General features: G+C 41.6%; 1 protein-coding gene across 1 annotated transcript in view; it reads right to left on the bottom strand.

Moving 5' to 3' along the window:
- The window catches only part of ZNF366 (zinc finger protein 366), a 65,795-nt gene extending 40,010 nt beyond the window's left edge, over positions 1–25,785 (bottom strand). The window contains exon 1 of the mRNA XM_027100876.1: positions 25,506–25,785. The gene's annotated coding sequence lies outside the window, so the exon portion shown is untranslated. The remainder of the gene's footprint in view (positions 1–25,505) is intronic.
- Positions 25,786–26,093: the final 308 nt, after the last annotated feature.

Genomic DNA, 26,093 nt, shown 5'->3' with positions numbered 1-26,093 from the left:
TGATAACACCATTTAATGGGGCGCTTGAGAAATGGCCCCTTTCAAAGTGTTCATCTTCATTTGTCCTGGTTGAAGAACTGGTGAGGCTAACTTAAGACAGAAGTAAGCACCTTTCTACTGAGGGTCTCACCTGGTAAGAGGTAGCTCATTTGGGTCCATTTAATGATAAAAATATGAACAAATCCAATCTAGAGGTTAGGGAATTGCCTATATTTTGAAAATCTTTGAGTTTCAGCTATTCTGTAAGGATTGACAGGAAATTCAACATGAGAGAACATTCCTGCCTTAGAACTTCTTAGGGAGAATCAAGCAAACCACAATATAAGAGTGACCCTTGGTATATCTTATTCTAGAAGAAACGAGTCCTGGGCCAATTCATGTTTTCTGAACTTCATGTGAAGAGTGTGTGGGATATTCAAAGAAGGAGTGAGCACCATATGTGGACACCTTAAAATTGACAGGTGACTCAGCTCTCTTGGCACTATCTAGGCTGCTGGCAAATGACAGGCGTAATACAAAGCCCATACGGTGTCGTGGTTAGCAGAAAAACTGGAAGAAAGTCATGAAAGCAGTTGAGATAAACTGGCTGTTGATCAAGATGGATTAAAAGACAAAATGAGTTGGCACCAGAAATAGATTAAGATGAGCAACTCTACACACTTTATTTTTAATGACCTTTAAATAATATAAATTCATTACCATTTTTAAATTTAATACTGCAGTGTTTAAATTCTTAACCCTGGTGGTGCAGTGGTTAAGAATCTGCCTGCCAATGCAGGGGACACGGGTTCGTTCCCTGTTCCAGGAAGATCCCACATGCCGCAGAGCAGCTAAGCCCGTGTGCCACAGCTACTGAGCCTGCGCTCTACAGCCCGAGAGCCACAACTAAGCCTGTGCGCCTAGAGCCCATGGTGCCCCGAAACAAGAGAAGCCACCACAATGAGAAGTCCACTCGCCGCAACTAGAGAAAGCCCGCGCGCAGCAAGACCCAACGCAGCCAAAACTAAATAAATTTAAAAAAAAAAAGAAGAAAATGAAAATAATCAATAATACCACCACCAAGAGTAACTGTGTTAATATTTTGGTTTGTTTCTTTCAAGTCTTTTACTATGCATGAATACATTTTCTTTTACAACACCGATTATTTACTATATACCTCTATGCAATATACAATTAACTCTGTAGTCGACAACTTTGTATGTAAATCTTGGTTGAGTGTCTGTCACTTCCTTAGATTAAATTCTCTAGAAATAGAATTACGGAGTCAAAAGATATGAATTTCGGACACGTGGACACGGGGGGAAGGGGAGGGTGGGACGAATTGGGAGAGTAGCATTGACATATATACACTACCATGTGTAAAATAGCTAGCTAGCGGGAACCTGCTGTATAGCACAGGGAGTTCAGCTCAGTGCTCTGTGGTGACCTAGATGAATGGGATGGGGGGCAGGGAGGCCCAAGATTGGGGGATATATGTATACATATAGCTGATTCACTTCGTTGTACAGCAGAAACTAACACAACATTGTAAAGCAACTATATTCCAATAAAAAAAAGATATGAATTTTCAGGTCTTAACACGTATCACTAAATTGATTTCTGGGAAGGTCAACCTAACTTATTCTTAAATTATCCATTTCTTTAAATGCATCTTTTTACCTTCTGTGGAGCCTTTTATTTTCCCCTTGAAATTAAATAATCTCCTAAACTTGGCTCAATATTGTAATAGGAATAAAAAACAAATCCAGGTTTATTGAGAGAACTATTTTGTGATTTTGTTGTAACTTATACTGAGATAATTCTCAACTTTCTCAAATACTTTCATACCCGTTATTACATTTAGTCCCCACAAAAAATCCCATGAGGTGAATAGAATTAATTAGAGAATGTTTTAAGCTTTGGGAGAGGGTTTCAGGCATTATCTTGTTCAGATTTTATTAATGTTTCCATCTGACAAAGGCACAGGGAGGATATGAGACTTTTAAAGTTCTAGAGCCTAAGTGTTTGGAATCTCAGTTCATATATCACCTTCCCACTGGATGACCTTGACTTTATACTGGTCCATGTAAGGCTTTGTGGCACTCCCAATTTCCTCCTCCTTCTGCACTGTTTTATCAATGCATTGGGAACTACACCATTCAATCTCTCCTTATTATAGGGATATGCAAATAATTGGAAATCTGGACTGAGACTCATAAGCAGAGACAGAGCAAACTTGAAACAAGCACTTTATCTATGATGTGGATGATGACCTAGAAAAGTATCCCCAAGAGTATGTAGATGAAAATGAGCCAATGGACTTGAGAGAGGTCTGAACTTGGGGTGAACTTGATAAACCAAAGTGGGCAAGGGAAACTTAGTGAGAACAAGTTTAGAGCTCCAAGCTCAACCTATTTTAGTACTGTACTGTTCTGACCATGAGGACTGCTGAGAGCTGGAGTGTGCAGAGACTCAGAGGGAATTGTTTCCACTAGTAATTCTCACCTGCTCACGTGATTTAAGTAGCATAGGTGAGTTTTGTCAACAGACAGGAAGAATCCTCAAGAGGAAACATCAAGCCTCCTTCCACCCCAAATATTTGGACATTCTTTACAGATTATCATCTGCCTAAATCAGTGTGGATTACAACATACTGCATAGAAGTTAAAACAGCACTCTGCTGATGTTTGATGACCAACCAATGGTCTATCATGGTCTCTGGTCAGTTGTTGCTTTGTTTTCCCCCAGGGGTCAAATTTATTTTATTTAAAAACATCTCCATAGCATTTCCGTTTATTTTGTGTGTGTGTAATTTTAAATTCGGAGGAACCACTTCTTAAAATGCCTGACATTTAAGAAAATCTGGTGCTGTATTGCCACCACGGAAGCCAAGTATCGTGTGTATAGAATGTAGCACGGTTTAGCACGTTGAGTGTACCAGATTTTCCTTAAAATTAACATTCATGCCATATGTTGGTGCCCTAAAATCAATACTACTTTGGCTGATGAAAATGCAAAAGGAAAACATTCTCAGACTGAGTGCTGTTCTCTTTCTTTGTAGACAATGTTTTCTGTAGACATTAGCAATTATCTTTGGGAGAGAAAATGATGAGTGCCTGCTCTGTAATTCTTGGTGAGAGGTCAAACACCCAAAGGCATGGAAGCCAGGGATCCAGCTTGTAAGGCAAGGGAACCTCAAGGTATTGGCCCTGTAAGATAGTCCTGTGTTCTCAGTTTACTATTCAGCTCCAGACAATGCCTTGGCAGAAACTTGGAGGTAGACTCCAGACTCATCCACCATCATTAAGTTCAAGAGGGCAAGGGGGAGAGGAGGAGCCCAGAAATCTTTCACTGAACTTAGAGAGGGCATGACGACACCAGAAATTTAGACAATGCTCTGGCAACCCAGGGCAACAAGTGACCTATACTCACACATTCCCTTGTGCGTCCCAGCTGGTGGGCCTTGTGACCTTTGAGGTCACACTCCCTCTGAGTTGCTCCTCTGCCCCTACCTGCCTCTGCAGCATATGGCCTCCATGGTGCCAACAGGAAGTACATCTTTATGCCTATGGTTCAAGCATCTGCACTGTTCTGGATTTGCAATGTGCTTTGCCTATGTATTTATATCACTATGCTGCCTGGGCCCCTCTATGGCTTGGGCAGAGTCTGGGGCTCTCCCTGACACACAGGGGGCACAGCCTTTTGCTTATAAATATTGATCCAAAACCCATACTAAAGGGAAGGACAAGAGGGCAAGGTCACATTACTCCTAAAACCACCAGACATATTTGAACTATGATGGGAATTTTGTGCCCGGGGCTTCGTTCTGCTGCAGTATTAAATAAGAATGGTGTGTTCTCAAAGCTGAAGCAGGCTTTTACATCTGTACTGGAAAGGATATACAGTATTTAAGGGGAACGTTTGAAAATCCTACCAGTAGTAGAACCTAAGAAAGTCTGGAAATCTATCTTTTAAAAAAAGTTTTATTGTGGAAAAATTCAAACTATAAAAGTAAAGAGAATAATATAATGAATCCCCATGTCGCATACCAAGTTTCCATTATGACCAAGCTTATTCCACCTATACCCATTCACTCCCTTACCTCCCAACTAGGATGATTTTGAAGCAGATCCATGACATCTTATTATTCCATCTATACCTATTTTAGAATGTATCTCTTAAACATAAGCACTTTTTTCTTAAAACATAGCTACACTACTATATGTAATATCTAAAATAAATCAGTCGTTTCCTTAATCATTAAATATTCAATCAGTATTCAAATTTCACTAGAAAATCCAATTTTTTCCCTTGGAATGAAAAACATTCTTGGAATTGTGTCAGTTTACTAGTAAACTAGCCAGTTTTCCACCTTTCAGATATCATAGAAGAGTTTGAAAGGTTGAAAAGAAAGCTCCTTTGGGGAGCTCTGATAATGAAGATAAAGAGAAGGAAGAACTACTTGGACTTCCTTAACCCGATGTCAATGAGTGTTGAGACTGAAAAGGTTGTTACACATTATCCAGCTCCACCACACTTCCTTGTTGTAAGCTGAGGCACAGAGGAGTAAACTGACTTCCTCAAATTCACACAGCGAATTAACGAAAAAGTATTCAATTTTAAAATTTAAGAGGCTCTATTTAAGATACTACTTATTTTGTTTTTAAAGTTGTTTTAGAAGGACCTCTATTTCCAGGGCTTTGTGCATGGATTTAAGGTCTGTGTGGCTGCTTTGACAGTTTAGAGCTGTGCTGTCCTACTCAGTGCTAATCAGCTATACGTGGCTCATGAGCACATGAAATATGACTGATCTGATTTGAGACATGCTATGCATGTAAAATATATGCTGGATTTCAAAAATTTGGCAAAGCAAAGGTAAAATATCTCATTAATTGTTATTTTATTGATTAATGTTAAAATAACATTTTTGAGTTACTGGGTTAAATAAAATAGATTTGTTCAAATTAAGTTCACCTGTTTCTTTTTACTTTTTTAGTATGGCTGCTAGAAAATATAAAATTACATTTGTGTCTTACATTCTATTATGTTTCTGTTGGACAATGCTGGTTTAGAGATTGTGTTTTTGATCCAGGCAGGATTCCATCAACTCATTACACAACCAGGCCTTGGGGCTGGAGAGGGCTGGGGGAGGTCATCTCTCCTACCCGTCTCTTACCACTAAGGCTGGAAACTAACTAAACCACCCTACCGTAAATCTTATTTTTAAATATTTGTAGAAAAATAAGACTTCTAACTTCCCGTGGCTTTGCCTAATATAAGTAGGTGAGTTCTACGAGTAGGAGAGTCATACATCTACTTGTGCAAGTATTTTAAACAAAGCACTAGGAATTATTCTTGAACTCTCCCTCCATCAACCCTCATGGCCAATCTAAAAGCAAGTTCTACTTTCAAAATACCTCTCAGATCTCTACATTTATCCTCGTCGTGACCTCCCCAACCAACTGCATGGTCCAAGCAACAACGATCTCACCTTAGCTGCGGCGTTAGTCTCATAATTAGTCTTCCACACCATTCTTACTCCACTCTTGTAATCCATTCTCCACGAAGCAGGGCAGTGGCTTCTCAGAGAGCACACATGACCATGTCATTCCCCTCCTTGAAGATCTCCAGTAGCTCCCCATTTATTTCAGGATAAAATTCAAAATCTGAACGTGGCCTTCAAGCCCAGTATGGTCTGATCCATTTCTTCGGCTGCATCTTGACCACGTTCCCCAAGCTCTCTGCAGTTTACTCATATTGGCCTTCTCTCAGTTCCTTATCCATAGCGTGCTGCTCCTCCTTTCAGAATCTCCACACATGTCATTTCTATTGCCTGAAAACTCTTCCCCTCCCTCCATCTACCTCTGTCTAATCAATACATATTTATTCAGATCCAGCTCAAAGCATCCCTTCCTCAGCACTTCCTGACCAGAGCAGGTATACTAATTTCAACACTCAGCACAGATCAGAGTGGTCATTTTCACTTATCTGTGTGATTATTCACTTAATGTCTAACTCCCTTTGTAAATTGTTTGCTCCATAATTGTAGTGAGCTCATTAGTTCACATTCACTATTGTATCCCAGCACAGTTCCTGGCACGTAATAGGCCCTCAATTAACGGGAAGGACAAAGGAAGAAAGGCGAGGTGGTTGTACCAACAAGAATCCTGTCTTGGGCTTCCCGGGTGGCTCAGTGGTTGAGAAGCCGCCTGCCAATGTAGGGGACACGGGTTCGAGCCCTGGTCCAGGAAGATCCCACATGCCGTGAAGCAACTAAGCCCATGCACCATAACTACTGAGCCTGTGCTCAAGAGCCCGTGAGCCACAACTACTGAAGCCCGCGTGCTGCAACTACCGAAGCCTGTGCACCTAGAGCCTGTGCTCCACAACAAGAGAAGCCACTGCAATGAGAAGCCCGTGCACCACAATGAAAGGTAGCCCCTGCTCGCCGCAACTAGAGAAAGCCCATGCATAGCAACAAAGACCCAACACAGCCAAAAATAAATAAATTAAAAAAAAAAAAAGAATCCTGGCTCTTCTTTCTTTACTACTCTCGAGTGGAGAGGAACAGCCCTCATCACCATTCCTTCACAGCTCGTTAACTTATTCCTGGACAGACTACCTGAGTATTCCAGTTATGGATTAGCAAATTCTATGGGCTCTATTTTCAGTGTCTATCCATAATCCAGCCACTTCTCACCACCTCCACTGCCTCTACCGTGGTCCAAGCCACAGGTTTCTTCTAGGAACTTTGACCTTTACTCTGAAATAATGGAAAATTGTTTTCTAATAGCCTCTTAACTCTTCTCCTTACTTCCACATTTGGCTCCTTGTAGCCTACGCAACACAATAGTCAAACTGATTATATTAAAGTGTAAGTCAGATCTTCTTACTCTCCTGCCTAAAACTCTCCAACAGTCTTCTATTTTAGAGTACAGCCAGAGTCCACCCTGTGGTCTGCAAGTATCTCCATGATGTCGTTACCCCGCTGACCTCATACCCTACCACACTCTCCCTGGCTTACTCCACGCCAATCCCAATGACCTCTGGTTTTTCTCACACACACCAGGCTTTCTGCCACCTCAGGGCCTTTGCACCTGCTGCCCTTTCTGCCTGGACAGCCCTTCCTCTGGATACCTACATGATTCTCTCTTTGCCTCCTTTAAGTTTTTGTTCAATATCACCTTTTCAACGAGGCCACCCTAACCCCGCCCTGCTCCCCACCCCTGCACTCCCTATTCTTTCTCCTCCTTGTTTTATTCATTTACTTTTTTAAAAATTTATTTATTTTTTGGCTGTGTTGGGTCTTCGTTGCTGCACGCAGGCTTTCTCTAGTTGCGGAGAGTAGGGGCTACTCTTAGTTGCGGTGCATGGGCTTCTCATTGCAGTGCCTTCTCTTGTGGAGCACTGGCTCTAGAGCACAGGCTCAGTAGTTGTGGCACACAGGCTTAGTTGCTCCGCGGCATGTGGGATCTTCCCGGTCCAGGGCTCGAACCCGTGTCCCCTGCATTGCCAGGCAGATTCTTAACCACTGCGCCACCAGGGAAGCCCCCTTGTTTTATTTTTCTCCATATCTTCTAACATATTATATAACTTATTTATTTTATTCATTGTCCACTTCCCTCTGCTAGAATGCAGGCTCCATGAGGACAGGGATGTTTGTCTTCTGTTTCCTGTTATATCCCCTAACTCATGGCCGATCTAAAAGCAAGTTCTACCTTCAAAATACCTCTCAGATCTCTACATTTAGAGAGATCTGTCTATCAGATCTCTCTAAAGTGCCTAAAACACTGTCTATCAAGAGGTGCCTAAAACACTGTCTATCAAGAGGTTGTTGCCGGATAAATGTCTGCTGTAAAACAGGCAGGCTTGCAACCAGCCATCCAGCGTGACCAGGCAGAACTGGCCTGTGTTGTCAGCAGGGCCAGCTTGGCTCTACCTCAGAGCTAGTTCAGGAGACTTGGAGGCTCTCTAAGCCCAGGTCAGCTGCCCAATGTCCTAGCTCAGTTCTGGTAACTGTCTGTGAGGCCAAGGAAGAAATATGGTTCCAGAGAGCATCTAAATGGCTCCCCCTAACATCCTCCCCACCTCCCCCTCCTCCATCCCCACCACACACAAATATACCACACAACCGTCTCCCTTTCCAAGGACACAACTCAGGCTATTTCTAAAACTGAGATTCTGATCCAAAACAGTAGCCAACACACAGTGCATCTCCATGTGCACAGGAAAAGACAGGAGACCTCTGAGCAATTTCCTGGCCCTATATTTTTCCATTCCAGTAAATGAGGCCTTCTTTAGCTCAGGAATCTATCTCTGAACCAAGCCAATGCCTTAATGGTGCATTCCATTCATTACTGTCTGGGCTTGTTTCTTTGTTCTTGGATTTTCCATTTTAAGTGATGGACACCTGGATCCCTTCTGTCATAAAAATTTTGACAAGGAGCTCTCCTGGGTGTTGACTACTAGTTAAGGTAACGCTAATAGAGAGTTCCTTTCCTAAATAGGCATTTTATTTAATAATACGTAATACTTAAATTGCACTCTCTGCCTTCAAAGGGTTTTGCAAACTTTACACTCTATTAAGCTGAGCAGCGTTCATGCTTTATGGCTGAGAACCCAGCAAGGTTAACTTGCCTAAGGCCACAACTAGCTGTGCTTTGGACAAAGTACTTTGCCTTTTTTAATAGATAAGGAAAATATCACTAATACAAATTGTAGTTATTTAGCAACTGTCATGATCAGTAAATTAGTTTTGAGTTCTGTGTGTTTTTTTTTTTTTTTGCGGTACGCGGGCCTCTCACTGTTGTGGCCTCTCCCGTTGCGGAGCACAGGCTCCGGACGCACAGGCTCAGCGGCCATGGCTCACGGGCCCAGCCACTCCGCGGCATGTGGGATCTTCCCAGACCGGGGCACGAACCCGTGTCCCCTGCATCGGCAGGCGGACTCTCAACCACTGCGCCACCAGGGAAGCCCCTCTGTGTGTTTTTTTAAGGCCCTGTTTGGAGTTCTTTCTTGGCTGTACTAGCTCCTCCATGTCTCCAGATACAATTCCATGTTCCTCTTCTTCTTTGTCCCCAACCCCTACCCTTCCTCCTCTTCTTCATCTTTATTCTCTGTTGGGTCTGGGATACTCTAGCTGCCAGGAGGAACCCACCATATCCCCAACCTGACAGTTACCCTTATCCCTGTTTCTCTGGGACCTACTTTCAGGAGATAAGCATATTGTCATTAATAGATTACGAAGGCTTGAAGTCAAGTTCCAAAGGGTGGAGAAAACCAAAGAATAAGTTGTATAATATCTTCCTGGCTTATCAGTTTTAGTGGTGAGTAATTTAAAACATTTTAAATGCAAACAAATATGGATATGTTATGGAGCAGAATGCAAACACTAGGACAGGCTAAAGGCTGAAATTCTACCTAAGCAGATGACTTAGGATTTCTTTTCTAGATTATTCTCTCCCATTAGCAGTACTTGGATTAGAAAAGTCTAAGAAGAACTGATATAACATGGCACTTCCTCTGAGCTCCATGGAGGTGAAATATCAGGATTGATTTTCTAAGGGCTGGTAGAATCAGTCTTGTTATGGTATTGTGCCTTTGAGCAAGGAATGCTTTTTCTGGGGACTGTCTTGAAGGTAATGGAGGGAAGCTGGGGCATCCTTTCCTCTGGATCTTGAACATCCACCAGGCAGCAGCCTTACCAAACTGAGGGCAGAGTGGCCTTTTTCTCATTATTCAACAAATAAAAGAAATACGCAAGGAAACCTATCATACCTGAGACTATGATTAAAAAGAAAAATCTGGCATGTGTTCAAGGATGAAATTTCTGTTACAAACTGATTTCACACTGAATGTGTTGAAGACCTTTAAAGAGAATGGAAATATGTGAAATAAAAGCTAAGCCACGATTACTTGGATTTGGCTTTAACCTGTCCACACTGAGGTGCACATAACCTCAAGCCCCAAGGATACTTAAGCTCATCACAGCATGTGGAGATAAGGTATAGCGCCATGCATGTAACATGCCTGTAGAATGCACTTGTTATAGAAGAGCAAAGAGCTCAGGACACAGAGTCAGAATCCCAGCTCCCCGACCTACTAACTTTCCTAAGCCTCCCTTTCCTTAACTGTAATAACAGGATAATAACACTTTATCAAATATTTCTAGCTCTTCTTCTGAGCACATAGTCAGATTGCACTTCTCTATTCCCTTTACTTGGAGGCATGGCCGTGTGACTTGCTTTGGCCAACAAAATGCGAGCACAAGGGACGTGTCATTTCCTTGTGGAATCTTTGAGAATCAGTCCATGGTTACCATAATTTTCTTTCCCTCTACCATAGCAACCTGAAACATTTCCAGTATAGCTGTTCTGTCAGCCTAGGTCCTAAAGCTAAGGTGACCTGGGTCAAAGCCACTGTTGATTTACGAAATGGATATGTAATGGGAGGGAGATATAAATCCTTGTTTTCTTTCTTTTTTCTTTATTTTTTTAAGCCGTGGGGATTTAGAGTGTGCTTGTCACTGAAACGTTACCTAGTCTATCCTGACTAATACACTACTTCATGGATCTGGGGAAAGATTAAAACGAGATACCTAATAGTTGTTACTATTGCTATGTACCTGCATGGCGCACAGCAAGTGCTAAATAAATGCTAGTTCTTTCCTCCATTACTGAATGTCTCTGCTTTGTGATCCTTCCCAGCCCTTCCTTATCAGCCCTGAGCTATGCTCCTCTTCAGATGGCTGTTTTCAATTTGAGAAGAATGAAAATCTTCGTTTTAAGACTTTTTAAAGTATTCCTTCATACACTTTAAGAAAATGAGAGAGCCCTTGAGTGGAGCAGACTGGGAACTCCCATGATGGGAAGAGAACCTCCTCTCTGAAATTTATAAAAGAGAAAGGAGCTAAGTGTCTTATCAAGGAAATCAGCCAGAAAGTAAAACCAGTGAACTCTGAAAATTTCCAACCACAGAGAACGGTCCACCCTACAGCAACATGCCTCTATCATGGAGCTGGGAGCACAGACCTTTCATGGGGATCCGGTTCTGACTCTCCTTTAACAGGCTCTCTGTCCTGGAGGGAGGTGGCGTTCCCTGATCTACTTAATACCTGCTTTTACGACATTTCAGTAAGAATGATGAAGATGGTCAGACCTCAGACTTTCAGCTTTTTCCTCACTGGCTTCTTAAGAGGCCTCTCCGTTCCTCTACCCAATCCAGGCTGTAGCTTCATGGGTCTGAGAGGGGAAGCCGATGGGCCACTGCTGCTGCTTTAGCCAAACCACTTAGACTTAATCATTAACAACTCATTGAATTAGTCCATCAACCTGATACTTTTTTAGGGTGTTTAGCTCCACGTTGGAGGGAAAAATTTCCTACCTAAATTTACTCTAGAAAGCCATGTCTTTGAGACCCATTCAAAGGGTAAATGTTTGTTGATCAATTTAGAAGGCATTCATTAGGGCTGTTGTTCTCTAAACTGTTGAAAATTTCAAGCATAAGAGAAGGAAAGAGGAAGGGAATATATATGAGACAGAGCTTAATAAGTCCTCCACTTTTGCAGTCACTTCCAGAAATTAGAGGCAAGCAAGACAGCTCTATTTCAGAGCCTCCAGTGAGAGACGAGACATGCAGAAAAATAGGAAAGGTGACAAAGGAGAACGTTCATTCAGAGATTTGTATTAAGCATCTGTGGAAGGATAGGTGCTGTGCTGGGCATGGATGGACAATGGTGAGAAAAGTCATGGTCCTGACTTTCTCAAGGGGAGAGGACACTATTGCTATTTTGTGTGGGTTCACGGCAGAACTTTATCATCCCTGCCCACCCCCAACCACTAGATGCCAATAGTGCCCCCTGGTCATTGTGATAATCTCCCTGTTTCCAAATGCCTCCGGGGCGGACTCAACTGTCCCCAGTTGAGAACTACTGAACTTGAGTATGATAGTTGTTGACGGTGCTACATTAGAGAGCTCTCAAAGGGGCATAAAGGACCCCAGTGAGAGGAGGAGCCAAAGAGAGGCTCACCCTGAGATGAAACTTGCTCTCTACATCTTGCCCTGGTTTACAGATCCGAAGTTCCAAAGGAGGCAGGACTAGGTTTGAGGTGCTGGTGGCTCTGAAGATACTCTGAATTTCCTTGAAGTTTCAGGAATGGATAGAATTATTTGAAGAGGAGGAAGCTATAAGGGGTGTGGATTGGTTAGCAAGAACCGCTAGACATCCCTCAATAGTAAGCTAGTCGGCTAGTAGATTAACAGGGGCCCTTTAGAGCTGGCCCACAGCTCCTTGGAAGGAGCTTAGAGGGCTAAAGGCCCATCATGTGGGCACTGATGTTGCACGGCCACCTCAGGGGCCTGGCACATACTTCTGGCAACTCACAACCTTCTTCCTCATTTTTAGGTTGCATTAGTTGGAGGACGAGAAAGGCTGATAAGAGAAAGGGAAACTGACATTTATTGAGTGCCTAGTATGGTCAGATAAAGCACTAGAAATGTTCCAATGTGCTATATCACAGAGAGGCTGAGTGAGGTAGAAGGAGCATAAGCTGAGAAGTTAGGCAGCCCAGGGTTTAAATTGTAGGTCTCTCACCTACCAACTGTGACCAGCTACTTAATCTCCGAGCCTCAGGTTCCTCATCTTGAAACAAACAAAAAAAAGAAAACCACCTCACGGGGTTAATTATGAGACTTCATAAAATAAGGTATACAAAACACTTGACAGAAAAAAAAGCCCTCAATAAATATAACTATACTAGTATTTTTGGCTTCCTAACAATACTAGTAAGAAGAGATTCTCGTGGTTGTAAAGAGGAAGGAGGAAGACCTGAAACAAGATTAGGGCTAGAGATCTAGAAAAATAACAAGACAAATCAATAATGCTCATTCCAAGTTCCTAGTTTGTTACTGCAGGCCTTTTCATCTGGACCTTTTGAGGGAAAATCTCAGCAATTGCTGCAGCTCTGAAAATGGGCCTCAGAGAGCCCCTCTCTCTACTGTGCACTGGCCAAACCACTGGGATGCGGGGTGGGGGGGGGCATTCTGGATCAAAACTTACGGACAGGGACACACTGGAGAGCACACAGAGGAGTGCAACCTGCTGGTGAGGAGATGCAAAACCACACCTTACTGAGATGGCTGATGGAACCTGGAGTGTTAAGAAGGAGGCGTGTTGGAGGTCTGGGGATTTGATAGCTTGTACATGAATACTTCAAAGGGCCGATACTTGCAAGGACTGGATTTGTTCTGTGTGGTGCCAGTGAGTAGAAACAGTGTCAATGGATGGAGGTGACAGGGCAGCATATTCACCTCCATTCAGTATAACCATTAATTTACTGGAAACTTCTGGAAAGCTCGAACTGGGTTTTATTCATGTAGTGCCCACAGCACCAGCACAGAGCCTTGCCCACGTGGTACAGCCAACGATGAGTAGCTGCTACGATTATTACTGCCTGGTCTTGGGAAAAGCAGCCAGTTTGGAGAAGCTGATTATCTCTTCATCGGCCCATCAGCCTGAGACCTTTGTTAGAAACAATTATGTCAGGCAGTAGTGACACTCAGGGCAGCCCATTTTTAAAAGTCTAGCAACAGGTTCTTTTTTTCTACCTTAAACAACTCACTTTGCAAACACTGAAAAAAAAAAAGTTTCTGTCGGGCTCAAAGGTTGTTCATGGCATAAAGCTAAATAACTATCATGGGATGATCTGGAAGTGAAATTTTAAGCTACATAAACATTGAGCCTGCTGTGAAAGGTCATTCTGACTTCCTTTGACCCTCTCATAACTGCGATCCTCAGCATTTTGGTTTGTGGCAAGAAAGCATTGCTTCTCTCCTCCTATCTAGATGGTTTATTGGTCTTGTTTCCTCTCATGGTTTCTAAGGAGGAATAAAGCCTTGACATCTGCTCCAAGCCCAAACTCTTCCTGCCTGATCTATAAATGCATATTTTGATGACATAAAGTTAATAGATTTGTAACAGCTACTGGACCAGAATATATAGAAACATCATCGTCTCTCTAGCTCGAGCTCATTGAAGCAAATACTCCCAAACACAGTATCTTCATAAAAGCCGCTGTCCTAACTGCCTGCCTGTGACTAAGGAAACGTAGATGAGGAATTACACATCTAGAATTGCCCTTTCTTCCTATTCCACATTTTCACTTATTCATAAATTTATCCCCCAAATGTCTATCAAGTTCCAACTATGTGACAAAAAGTGGTGCAGCAAGTGGTGCCTAACACAACAAGAGCACATTTGCTCTTTCCTATGTGACAAGAATGTGTTAAGGCATCACGTGCATTCACTCACGTGACCGTCACAGCACCCTATGAGGTAGGCTCTACCCTTTTCCCCATTTTGCCAATAAGGAAACTAGTACGCAAATAGGTGAAGCAGATTGCCCAATGTCACACAGGTCAGAAGGGAATCTTTAGGGAGACAGCTGTTAGACGAAGGAAGAAATTAAACAATAATGATGACTACTTCCAGACACTTTCTATCAAATATAGGTATAGGTAGCAGTTTAAGAGTAGAAAATCTCACTGCCACCAGAAGACCTAGATTATTCAAAATACCGCCCTGTAATTTATTAGTGAACACCAGCTTTGCTCTACAAACAGTGGTTCCCAGGTTTTTCAGCATGATGCCCTTTGTAAATTTCATAAATAAACACATTTTGCAAATCCCCAGAAAGTTTGAAAAAATACAAAATAACCAAAAGCTATTTTTAATTCAGCAACATTTGAAATTAATTTATATTTTATTAATTACCACTATATAACAAGATTTGAAAGCAGAGGTACGTGTACTTTCAAAACATTATTTAGTCAGTGTGCAAACAGTAGGTACTTGACATCCAAATACAGACCCCTTGACTCCTTGCAATAACTCCACAGGCCCTGGAGATTCACAGAACTTATGACTTCTGCCGAATCGCCTATCTTCTCTGAGTCTCGGTTTACTCATCTCTAAAGTGGGGATAATAAGAGCTTTAATGTGAGACCAACAAGAATTTGGAGGGCTCTTGTCTGAGAGAGTATAAAAATAGTTAAAAACAGCCTCTGACAAATACAGTTCCAATGTAGTTAGGGAGAACAGACACACGTGAAAGAATTAGTAGGCAGGGCAACCCACTAAGCTAAACTATGCCTTCTGGAATCTAGTTCTAGAATGTGATCTGATAATATTTAAGTGTATGCAAAGAGGGTTCACTATCACCTTACACACAGAAGGAAAATTCAATTCACTTAAAAGCTGTCAAATATTTTTTATTGTTTTTGCTGGAGGGCTGCTATCCATGGCTGAGACACTTGAAGTTACAGGGGCGCACAGATACATCCCTTGCTGGGCTGCACTGAGACTGAAGCTGGGAAACACGGGCATATGCACGTCATGGTGATGGAAGGCTTTTGGTCTGGTTTGGTTTGGTTTGAAGCTGCAACTCATATTTATTAAATGACTACCATGGGGAGGAAGTTATACAATGGCCCTAATATTAATATTTAATGATATTTTGATCCAAATGTGATTTAAGGAACATTTTTCATGCAAATGGAAACTTGCTGCTTAACTTAACTGGCACAACCCCCCGCATAATGTCACAATCTTGCAATTTTCCAGCCTGCCTTTATCACGTTTTCAGGATATAATTGACTCCAGGGGATAGAATTGTGGAAGTAGTTTCCCTGAATGATACTAGCTTGGGGGCAGCAGAAATTACTCCAGTCTCTCCCTTTGTGTTGTTGGATTGGGGAAAAAAAAAGCCTTTGAATCACCCCAGGACTCTCAGTTCATGGTGCTAATGAGTACACAGCTTGATGACTTAGATGCTCTTCCCCACTTCCCCAGGAAAGCTCCAGATCCCATGAGCAGGGAGACTTCAGATAAATAACTAAAAGGGCTAATATTTATTGAATATGACTATAAGGCAGGCACTGTGCTAAGCAGTTGCATGCATTATCACTCTTAATCCTCACAACAAACCCTAAGAGGATGGTGCTCTTTTATACCTGTCATGCAGATGAAGAAATTAAACTACTCATGAGCACACCGCTGGCAAGCAGGTGGGCGGGGACTTGATCTCAAGCAGCTGCCCCCAGAACATGGGTTGTAACCACTCCTCTATACTGCCTTGCCACTCCCCTCTCAAACTCGGCTTTCTGGGCTGCTTTCTCACCCTGGTTGACACCCATATTTTACACGTTGCCAAGGGAATGGGGACCCTACGATTTGAGAGTCAACTGAAGGAGGAGGAACAGAGCTTTTGGTTGTGACTTTGTATGTGGCATTTAGTGACATGCGGGCAGGGAAAGGACAAGAGGAATGTAGATGGATGTGAAATGATCATCCTTAAAGAAATTATCAGAGCATGGAACATAAAATCAGAAGCATTTTCATTATATATATGTACTGTACTTAATTGAGCCAATCCCTTATTGGACAATTATGCTATACCTAATCTGTTTTTTCTTTTTTCTTGTCTTGCATTGTAGGTATGTCTTTTTACATCTTACAGGTATATTTGTAATATAATTTCCAAGAGGAGTCACTTTTACATTTTGATAGACACTCACAAATTGCTCTCTATAGTAAAGTTTTACTAATTCACTATTCTACCATCAATATATGACAGTACTCTCCAGATCCCCAGAAACAAATATGTTAATAAATGTTTTATCTTTTGTTTCATCAAGTAGGTAAAAAATGGTATCTCATAGTTTTAATTTGCATCCATTTTTATGAAGTAGGTTGAGTATTTTTTACATGTTTAAGAACCAAATATATTTCATTTTATGTGAAATGTGTTTCATGTCATTTGTCCATTTTCTGGTCATATTAAGTTCTTTGTGATACATGTTTAAAATGTTTCCCCCAGCTTTTTGTTTGCCTTTTTCACCTTGCTTATTGAGTTTGGGCCCTACAGAAGCTTTTTAATTTTAATGTATAATAAATGTTAAGGCTTCTAGATAAAACTAGAAAGACTTTTCCTACCCTGAGATTCAAAAAAAATAAATCTGCCATTTTCCTATTATTTTTATGCTTTTATTTTTAACATTTTAAATCTTTGATCTATCTGGAATTTTAACTTAAGAAATAAGGAAGAGATATGTTTGTTTTTCCCAAATAGCTACCTAGGTATGCCAACACCATTAACTACATAATCCAACTTTCCTCTCTGATATGCAATGCTATTTTTGTCATATACTAAATTTCCATATGCTTTTGGGTTCACTGACTTGCCTTCATTCATGTGTCAGCGAGCACACTCAAGCCTCTATCTCTGACTCCAAGTTTAGCCTTCTCTTCTGCATTACTTATATTTTCAAAACAACATACAATAAGTGAATGGAACCCTTTATGAATTTTTTGCAGTAACACTTAAGTCCTCTCTCACCTTCTCCCCTACTGCCACTAGCTAACAAAATTCAAACTTTTTTTATTATATCTAAGAAAAATATAATTATGATAGTAAATCTGTTTGAAAGTATAGGGGACTAAGAATCAGGTACTACATTCTTGAGTCAAATAAACAGTTTGGGGCTAATCCACAGTTTCCTTCCATAAGAGCCAATGATTTTGGATAGTCTGTGTGTGTGTGCTTATACACACGTGTGTAAGGCACATGTGCCATGTACAGGAGAGATAGCACTTTATTAAGTAAACCAACTCCCCCTCCCCCAAAATCCATAGTGGTTGAAAAGCAAATAAATTTAGCACTTTATGTCCTAATCCTTCTGGGATAGGATCTGCTCACAGATTGTCCTTCCTCACTGCAGGTACCGAATATGTGATGCCGAAATCCCTCTCCTAGGAGGCTCAGAAAGAGCCCAAGGAGCCAGGGTAAAGTATGGAATGTCTGAGCACTTAAAGGTTGTAAAGACAAACCAAAATGATGTAATATTGAGCTGCATCTTCTTTTCCAAACACTAGGCTCTCCACTCCTTCTCCAACATCCTCTTTAAGACTCACGACTCAGGCTACAGCTAGGAGATAAGAACTCTCCATCCCTGGGGATCCAGAGACAGGGGTTGGTGCTGATGTGACTGGGATGCAGGAGAGCTCTGGATGATGTTGGAGGAGACGCAGACTTGCTTGTTGCATTGCATACTGAATATCTCCTGAGTGTTAAGAAAGATGGTGCTTGCCCAACTCTCTCTTTTTTTTTTTTTCTGGCTGCGCTGCATGAGCGCGCAGAGTCCTAACCACTGGACTGCCAGGGAATTCCCCACAACTCTTAAAAAATCCGGTGGGAGGCAGGATTCTGGATATACCTAGGAGTAACCTTGTAGAGCTTTTTGCATATTCTTCACCCTAAGATTTCAAGTTCTAGTAGTTCAGGAACCCCACCTTGGTGGATTAGGTACGGTGCTCCTTCGCACCTTAAAAGTCTTCAATGTATACATTTTTCAGGATAATGCTGAAAGATCCCCTTTCGTACATTTTTTTAACTGAAAAAGCTATCTGGGGTGGAGGGGAGGGGAGGGAGCTCCACTATGCTGTGGGGAAGAAAACTGCCTGAATTAGAAAAACAGTAAGAGACAAGCAGTGGCTTTTGTGGTGGGTGTTCCATAAAACAACGTTGAAAACACAGAGTTCTTTCTCTCCCTGCACTTCCCGTGAGGAAGGCCAGAGGGCCTCCATTAAGGGGGAGAAGCCACCGTCTCCATCCAGGCAAAGGCCTTGTGTCCAGGCTGAAGCAAACCAGAGGTTATTCCGGTCCTCTCCCTCACTCTCTTCCGGCCCTGCTTCCTTTCCCCCACCCCTCCAACAATAGCCCCTCTTGATTTCTGTTCTAAGTGAGAACGGTGAGTCCCCAGTGCAAAGGAAGCTCTAAGGATTCTTTCGAACTGGGAAGAGTGAAGGGTGTGTACTGGCATCTGCTCCTTGGCGGTGATGCTGGGGACCCGCCCCCCAACCTTCTCCCAGAGGCAGGTAGCAGGGTTTCTTGTCCCCATTCTCCAGCATTCAAAGGGAGAAGCTGGCAGCGTACCTCTTCTTCCCAGAAGGGCTCTGAGATACTCTCTCATACTGTTACTTTTAAATATTTTTTCAAACCGCTGAAAAAGCTGGACACCTTTTTGGAATGATGTTCCCAAAACTTGTCACTGCCCCTGCTGGGTCTTCCTTACCTTGAGCCAGTAGCCTGTGGGACAGTCAGAGCCTTAGGCCCCTCCCCAGATACATTAGAGCTGGGAAAGGCCTAGTAATCAGCCCCAGGTGATTCTGATGTTTGGTTCTCAAAAGACACTTGAAGAACAATACCCCAGACCTTTACTCTCTGAGATTATTAGGGTACCTTGGTACCGCATTAACTTGCTAGGTGAGACCACAAAAATCATGCCTAATGCTGCTCAGAGGCTTGTCCAGTGACACCATTATCCAAGAGGGAGTTATGTTGTCCTGGACAAGTTCAAAGTTTACAAAAGGACTCTGTAGAACAGGGACCTACATTCTGAAATCAATCTGTGTATACAACAGATCCAAACCCTAAGGCAGTGTTGCTCAAACTTGAATGTGCTCCTGAATCATACGGAGATTATGTTAAAATGCTGATTCTGATTCAGGGGGTCTGGGGTGCAGCCTGAGGTTCCGCTTTTCTAACAGACTCCCAGGTGATGCCATGCTGTTGGTTCTTGGACTACACTTGAGGAACACCGCCTTAAGGGATACTTAATTAAAAAATAATAATTATTAGCTGCTTCCTCCTTAATGAGAAACCTGAAAATAAGGAACATCAATTCAGTGACCTTGAGTAAATCACTTAACTTTTTCTAGCCTATCTGTTAAACAAGGTGGTTGCCTTTCCTCATCTCTGAAATGGGGAGAATAAAGCACCTATTTCTTAGAATGGGAGGGTTAAGTGAAATAATGTATGTAAAGTTCTTGGCGGTCCCCAAACTTCGTCATGACTCCTCCATAAATGTTGCGAGTGGTGGTGATCCTGTGGTTATCTCATTCTCCCATTAATACCAGTGGCCGTCACAGAATGAGGTCAAAGCGCGGCCGTAGCAGATCATAGGAAAATTGGAGAAGGGGTCAGAATTCCTTTGTGTGGCCCTGGTATTTGGCACTAAAGAGACAGGCTTTATCAATGTGAACAAAGAGAGGTTTCTCCGTTCCTACTATGGATAATGGAAACCTAAGACCCCAATGTTGTTATATTCATACTTATATTTACCACTTTAAATTTGCCAAATAAGTGCGAAACTGCCTCAATCCAGGATTTGTTCATTTTGGCTGTCTCCAGTGCCTAATTATATAAAGGAAAAGGTATTGTGTGCCACAAGGATGTCACATTTCCCTCCCTGAATTCACTCCTTCGTGTTTGTGTAAACTCAGTGGCATCCCTTTAACTTGGATTTACAGCCCTGCCTATAAAAAACCTGAGAGCACTGAGCATTTCCTACAAGGCTAAATCCTGGCTCACAACTCTTTTAGTCAAGGAGAAACAAATGACCACTCTCTCTCTGTCTCTCTCTCTCGCCAAAAACAATGTGCTAACCCATCATCTGCCCAGAAAACGAATGGAAAATGAAATGCAACCAAAGTCTTTTCTGTGTATCTGATATATGTTTATCTCCCAGAAGCAAGTGGGTGGGTTCCTTGCCAAGATGACACATTAATATACATGTAACAGCCCCATGCATGTAATGGTGGAACAAGCCATAACTCTAGTCAATTCAGGTGGGAATAAACATGTCAAGCTGGCAGTCTGGCACTGTCCAGAACCCCAGAAACTTTGACTAATTTTCAACTTACTAACTGCTGTATTTAGCATTATATTAAGATAGCATATTTCACTCTACAGCCCACTTATTTATTGTCATCTAGTCCACAAATATTTATCGTGCATCTATCTTATGCCATGCACTATTCTAGGCCCTAGGCGTATAGCAGTGAATGAACAAAGGCCCTGTCCTCATGGTGCTTACTGTCTAGTGAATTTATGTATTATACATAACTTCTGATGAAGACATGTTCTTATTCTTTTATCTATATGTCATTGTTTTATCTAAATGTATTTGATATTTGAATGGTTAAAAAGAACAGCCATCATTAGGCTAGCTGTTTCTGAGAGTGCACATCAAAATATTTGCTGCCTCTCTGCTTCTGTCAGGTGGAGACCTGTGTCCACTGCTGCTCTACTTATTAGCCATATAAACATGTGAGAAAAATATTCAAGAGCTATGGGTAGAAATGAAATTAGGGAAATCAGAAATTTTTCTCTAAGCTACAGATTTTCTTATGATTAAAGCAGATTTAACAGGACTTGTGGGTGCCAGTTTTTCAAACACCATTATCAATCTTTTGCCTTTCCATGTCAGTATTAACTTAGGGACAAGGATCTAACTTCTAAAATAGGCTCAGCACAACACACACTGTAAAAAGGTAAAAACAAAACCAAAAAACTTATGAGATTGAATCTACAAATATTTTTTTAAAGTGAACAGAAAAAAATAGTATCTGTGTTTTCCTTGATTAAAGAAAGAATGCATTTGTATCTTAATGTAAGATGCAAATAATATATAAATGCATAAATCGAAGAGTGCTATTCATACAGAATTACAATATTTATAATTCTAAGTAATTGCTCCTTTATGATACATATATTGTTATAGAACATTCATCAATCTCATCCGATTGGTTGCATATTCCTTACTCCATAATGCTAACAGCTTCTAGAATAACAATTGATACGTCCAAACTAATTTCTGGAGAGAACATCAAATGCCGAATAGGAATTATGCTTAAAAGTATGGCCCTTAAAACATACGTTTTAGTTTAATGTCAATGCAATCCTGAAGAAGACAGAGCAAGACAGTGACCATCTGTTTTAGAGAATCACAGGATGTCAGCATAAGAATCTCATAGATCGTCTAGTGCAGTGGGCAGGGGAGAAGAGTGTAAACAAGGCCCAGGTGAATTCTGATACGCACTCACACAGACCACTTTGAGAGTCACTGATTTGGTCCAGCCTCATCATTTTACAGAGAAAACTGAGGTCCAAGCAAGTGAAGAAACCTATCAGGTCACACGTATAGGGGGCAGCAGAGGTTGGACAAAACAGAGCAGAAGTGTTCTCACTCCCAAACTGGTCTTTGTTCCCCTGCTCTAAGCCACCTTAGAAGACACATTTTTTGCACATTAGGGTAGAAAACCCCAGCTTCAATTTGCTCTCTGAGGGTTAAGTTGTCCAAACAAGTCTCTATTGTATCAGAGCCTCTTATTCTAACAAAAGAACCTCAAAGTTTTGGGTTATTGGTGGTAGATTTTGATTGTTGCTCTGGTTGTGTGTTTTGCTTTTGGAAGATGGAGAGGGAAGTTTAACTAAGACCTAAGTTAAAGTATCATTATTACTTAACAGACTAACCAGGATGTAGGTTTTAAAGGTTAGAGTGAGAGAAAAATAGCAGTTGGATCTCACACACACACACACACACACACACACACACAAGTGGTGATACTGGTATTCTATTCATCAGTGATAAAGTAAGTGGCTTGCTGCTAAAATATTTGAGGAGAGGGATCTGTTAGCCTTCACTGTGGGGAGAACATGTCACTTCAAGTCCTCTTCTCTTTGGCTGAGTCACTGCCACCATGGTCTCCAAAAAGAAAGCCTCCAGCCCTCCACTGCTAGGGAAAAGGTCACCAAGAGCACAGAGCTCGAGAGCTTGGGGAAGTGGGTGAAAGGGAGAATGAAACATCTACAATATCATGTAGTCTCTTCAAACATTCAACTAAGTTCAAGACTTTTATCCCAAGACAAACTCTTCCCTACTCGCCCCTCTATTGAACACAGCTGGCATTTTAATGAGGCTAAATCTGGCGTTTCTGCCATTAGTGAAGATGAACATCAAAATATTAAGCTCTGCTTTCCTTTGTTTTAAAAGAATTGAGCTTCACTCAATGTGTGCCCAACTCCAAAGCTATGAGGCATGATTTTTGTTCTGACAGACCCTTGGTATAGTATTGATCAAGGATAATGTCACAAATTATGGGGATATAGTCTACTCTCTACATTCCAAAGAGACAGTACCCCTAAGTATTAACATAAAAAAATTACAACTGACATTGGTTGACTCCTATTACTTGCCATGCTTTGTGTTAATCGTGTTACATAAATAATCTTATTTAATCCTCACAACAACTCTATTATAACGTAGATGCAATTTTACATTAGGGGAAACTGAGGCTTAGAGAGGTTAATTACCTGGCCGAAGTAAGTGTCACACAGTAAGCAACAAAAAGCTGGAATTCAAACCCAGATTTGTATAACAACAAAGCCTGTGCTTTTGATGTTCTGCTTGCTCTCATTTGATTCACGTCCCAGCACACAGACCTATAGGACACATCCTAACATAATTTAACATTTATGTGACAAATTTATAATTTAGTTATATGTACAGTTTGGGCACAAATTAATTAACACAACCTCTGTGTGTCAAATTATGGCTCATTCCAAGCTGGAGTTCCCCTAATGTTATCACAGAAGAGCCTCTGATGACCCCAAAGAAGAATCACACACTGGAAGTTTCCACAAATGCCAACTCACTCCTTGGAGTTGAGTGAAGACAGATTGGTAGCAAGTAGCCTAAACGAGTCAACGGCTTTCTTCTTTAGGGAGCTGATTTTTTCCCCCCAGTATCCAACAAATATTCTCATGGCAATGACTTAACGACTCAAATGGAAATACTGAATATATATTTTTTTCTTTTAAAGAAAAGAATCTATCCTGAGCTCCTTAATCTTGGGCCATAGTGGAGACACACGCTCGAGGCTGTTTTCTGCACCATTGGCATACCCACCTTTTGCCTTACTTGTCTTTGGTCAGTGTGACTCTGCTGTCCTTTTTTTCATACTGTGTTGCATCTGATGCTTTTATTCAATAACCCGAACGAGAGAGTGTTCTCTGATGTTGTTCTAATTGGACGTAAAATCAAATACATTATCAAGGAAAAATGAAACTGAAAGAAGCAAGAAAACTCGCAGCCCTAAGTTTTCTACTGGGGTCACATTTGCTGATAAAAGATGCAAAATAAAAGAAGTGCCCAAGCTGATCAGTCCCGGCTCCCTTTTGACCTGAAGATCTATGCGATGGGGTGGCTGGGTAAGTGGTAGGGGAGCTGGAGAACACTTTCAACTGTTATTAGCATGATTTTGCCTCCTCAGCAGGCAAACGCTAATCACATCTCTCTTCCATTGCTCGTTTTATAGTGCTCCTAAGGAAAGCCTCTTGAAAAAAAGGAGAAGAAAAAAGAAGTCTGACTAATGGAACAAAACCCACATAACAGTCCAGTTCTATCATATTTTCTTATTCTTATTAAGATGATGGCTCGGTTTCGAATAAAGATTAATTACTTGATTGTGGTTAATGCATAGTCTGGCCAAGTTAATTTATAAATGAGAGAACAGCTATTTTTATCACACTCTTCACATCCCAGATGACTTCAATCAGTAAATTTCATAGAAATGAATATATGAAAAAACCTCTGCCTGTCCTTTGTCTTTCACCCATTCAACACCTCTCTGAGTTGAATGATTAATATTAGTAAATATACACGGTCTTTCAGAGTGACCTTGCTGGCCTGTTTCTGACAATGTGATCTTGGCTTCCTTGTGGCTTGCCATGATGAGTTCTTCAAAACATTATACTTTCTGCCAAATTTAATTGAAGTAAGTTAGATTTTTAAAAACTAGCTGTGTGTGTAATCTTGACTAGTTTGCTGTATTCTATTTGGTGCTTCGAAAGCCAGGCGCGGGGTAAGTATTTTTCAACATTTAGCTTGGTTTTTCACTCCTGATCACAAGAGATCAATCTCAATCTTCCTGTTAGTGGCATGTTGTTTTCCAAAACTAAAGCTACATGCCCCAAAATCTTTGACTTCTTTTGTGTGGCAGATGACATCTTCCACTGACAGTGGATAATAAATTTACATTCAACCCACATGTGGAACCTGAACACATAAGCCCCCCACCGCCATGAAGTACAATTCGAAGTGACATTCCCTTCTTTCTTTCCTCCTACCTCAGTGATGCAGAATAACAATCATAAATTAACAGTTCTCTTTGCGGGGGATGCTGAATGAAAAGAAAGGAACAAGAGAAGGCACCTCAATCTAGACAATGGGTAACAAAATCCCCACAGCAGACCTCAGTTCTTAGCAGACACCCTGATAAGGTTCTCAGGACACAGCGCTGAGGAAGAGTGAATTCCCCAGTGAGACACATCACATACTCCAGTGGCTCCTGGTTAGCCCGGCCATCTTATCTGTGCCAAAATTCAGATTTAACACAATGTCCTCCTTAGCCCAGTGCAATTCTGTGCCCAGTTCTGCCAGCCTCAGCTCTGCAAAACATCAGTATTCTCTTAAAAAAATATATAAGCTTAAATGCTGGGCCATCCTTCAGTTGTACGCTTTGATTAAGGATTACACCCAGTAAAGCATTTTCTGTTGAAGATGCCCACAGCAATATCCATCCCAGGGACAGTGAAATGGAGGTAGAAAGGATTGCATGGGTAACTTACCAGCTCCTGAGTCTCAATGGCTGCAGCAGCCCCCGTGCTTTACCTGATCCCTTGCCTCTCTGTCTCTCTCCCTCTCTCTCTCCCTCCTTGTCTTGTGTACAGATTGCAGGGAACTTAAAGAACTCGCAGGGACAGTGTTCAAATGACTTAAGAAAGAGAACAGGAACAATACTTCGTTCTCTTTTTCTCAGATGAGTACCTTCGGGAAGAAGGAAGGAAGGGAGGGGAGAGGGAGGAAGTCAACAACCCTTTGCTTTCCTGAAAAAAAATAAGGAAACAGAAGATAGACATCTCATTTTCTCTTAAACAAAATGTTGGAAGGGGCAAAAAAAAAAAAAAAAAACTTTGAAAAAAGGAATTCCTCAAATATGCTCTCTGCCCTGGGAGCTTTAAAGAGATGAAAAGCCTTACTGGCTTGGCCTGTCCAAACAAATGGTGTTCCAGAAAGTCAGGCTCTCCTGAGCTTGCAGCCTCTGGTATCTAGTTTGCAGAACTGACACAGCCAAAGGGGAACAAATCATGTCTTGTCCACTCTGAGCAAGGGAAAGTTTGGTCTGTCATGCTAACTGAGGCAAAGCGGCAGCCTGT

This window comes from Aethalodelphis obliquidens, unplaced genomic scaffold (genome assembly GCF_003676395.1).
Source record: "Aethalodelphis obliquidens isolate GAN/ISIS:26980383/991018 unplaced genomic scaffold, ASM367639v1 scaffold4, whole genome shotgun sequence".
Classification (NCBI taxonomy): Eukaryota; Metazoa; Chordata; class Mammalia; order Artiodactyla; family Delphinidae; genus Aethalodelphis; species Aethalodelphis obliquidens.
The sequence above is the reverse complement of the archived record's forward strand: the minus strand, read 5'-3'. Positions and strand labels throughout refer to the sequence as shown.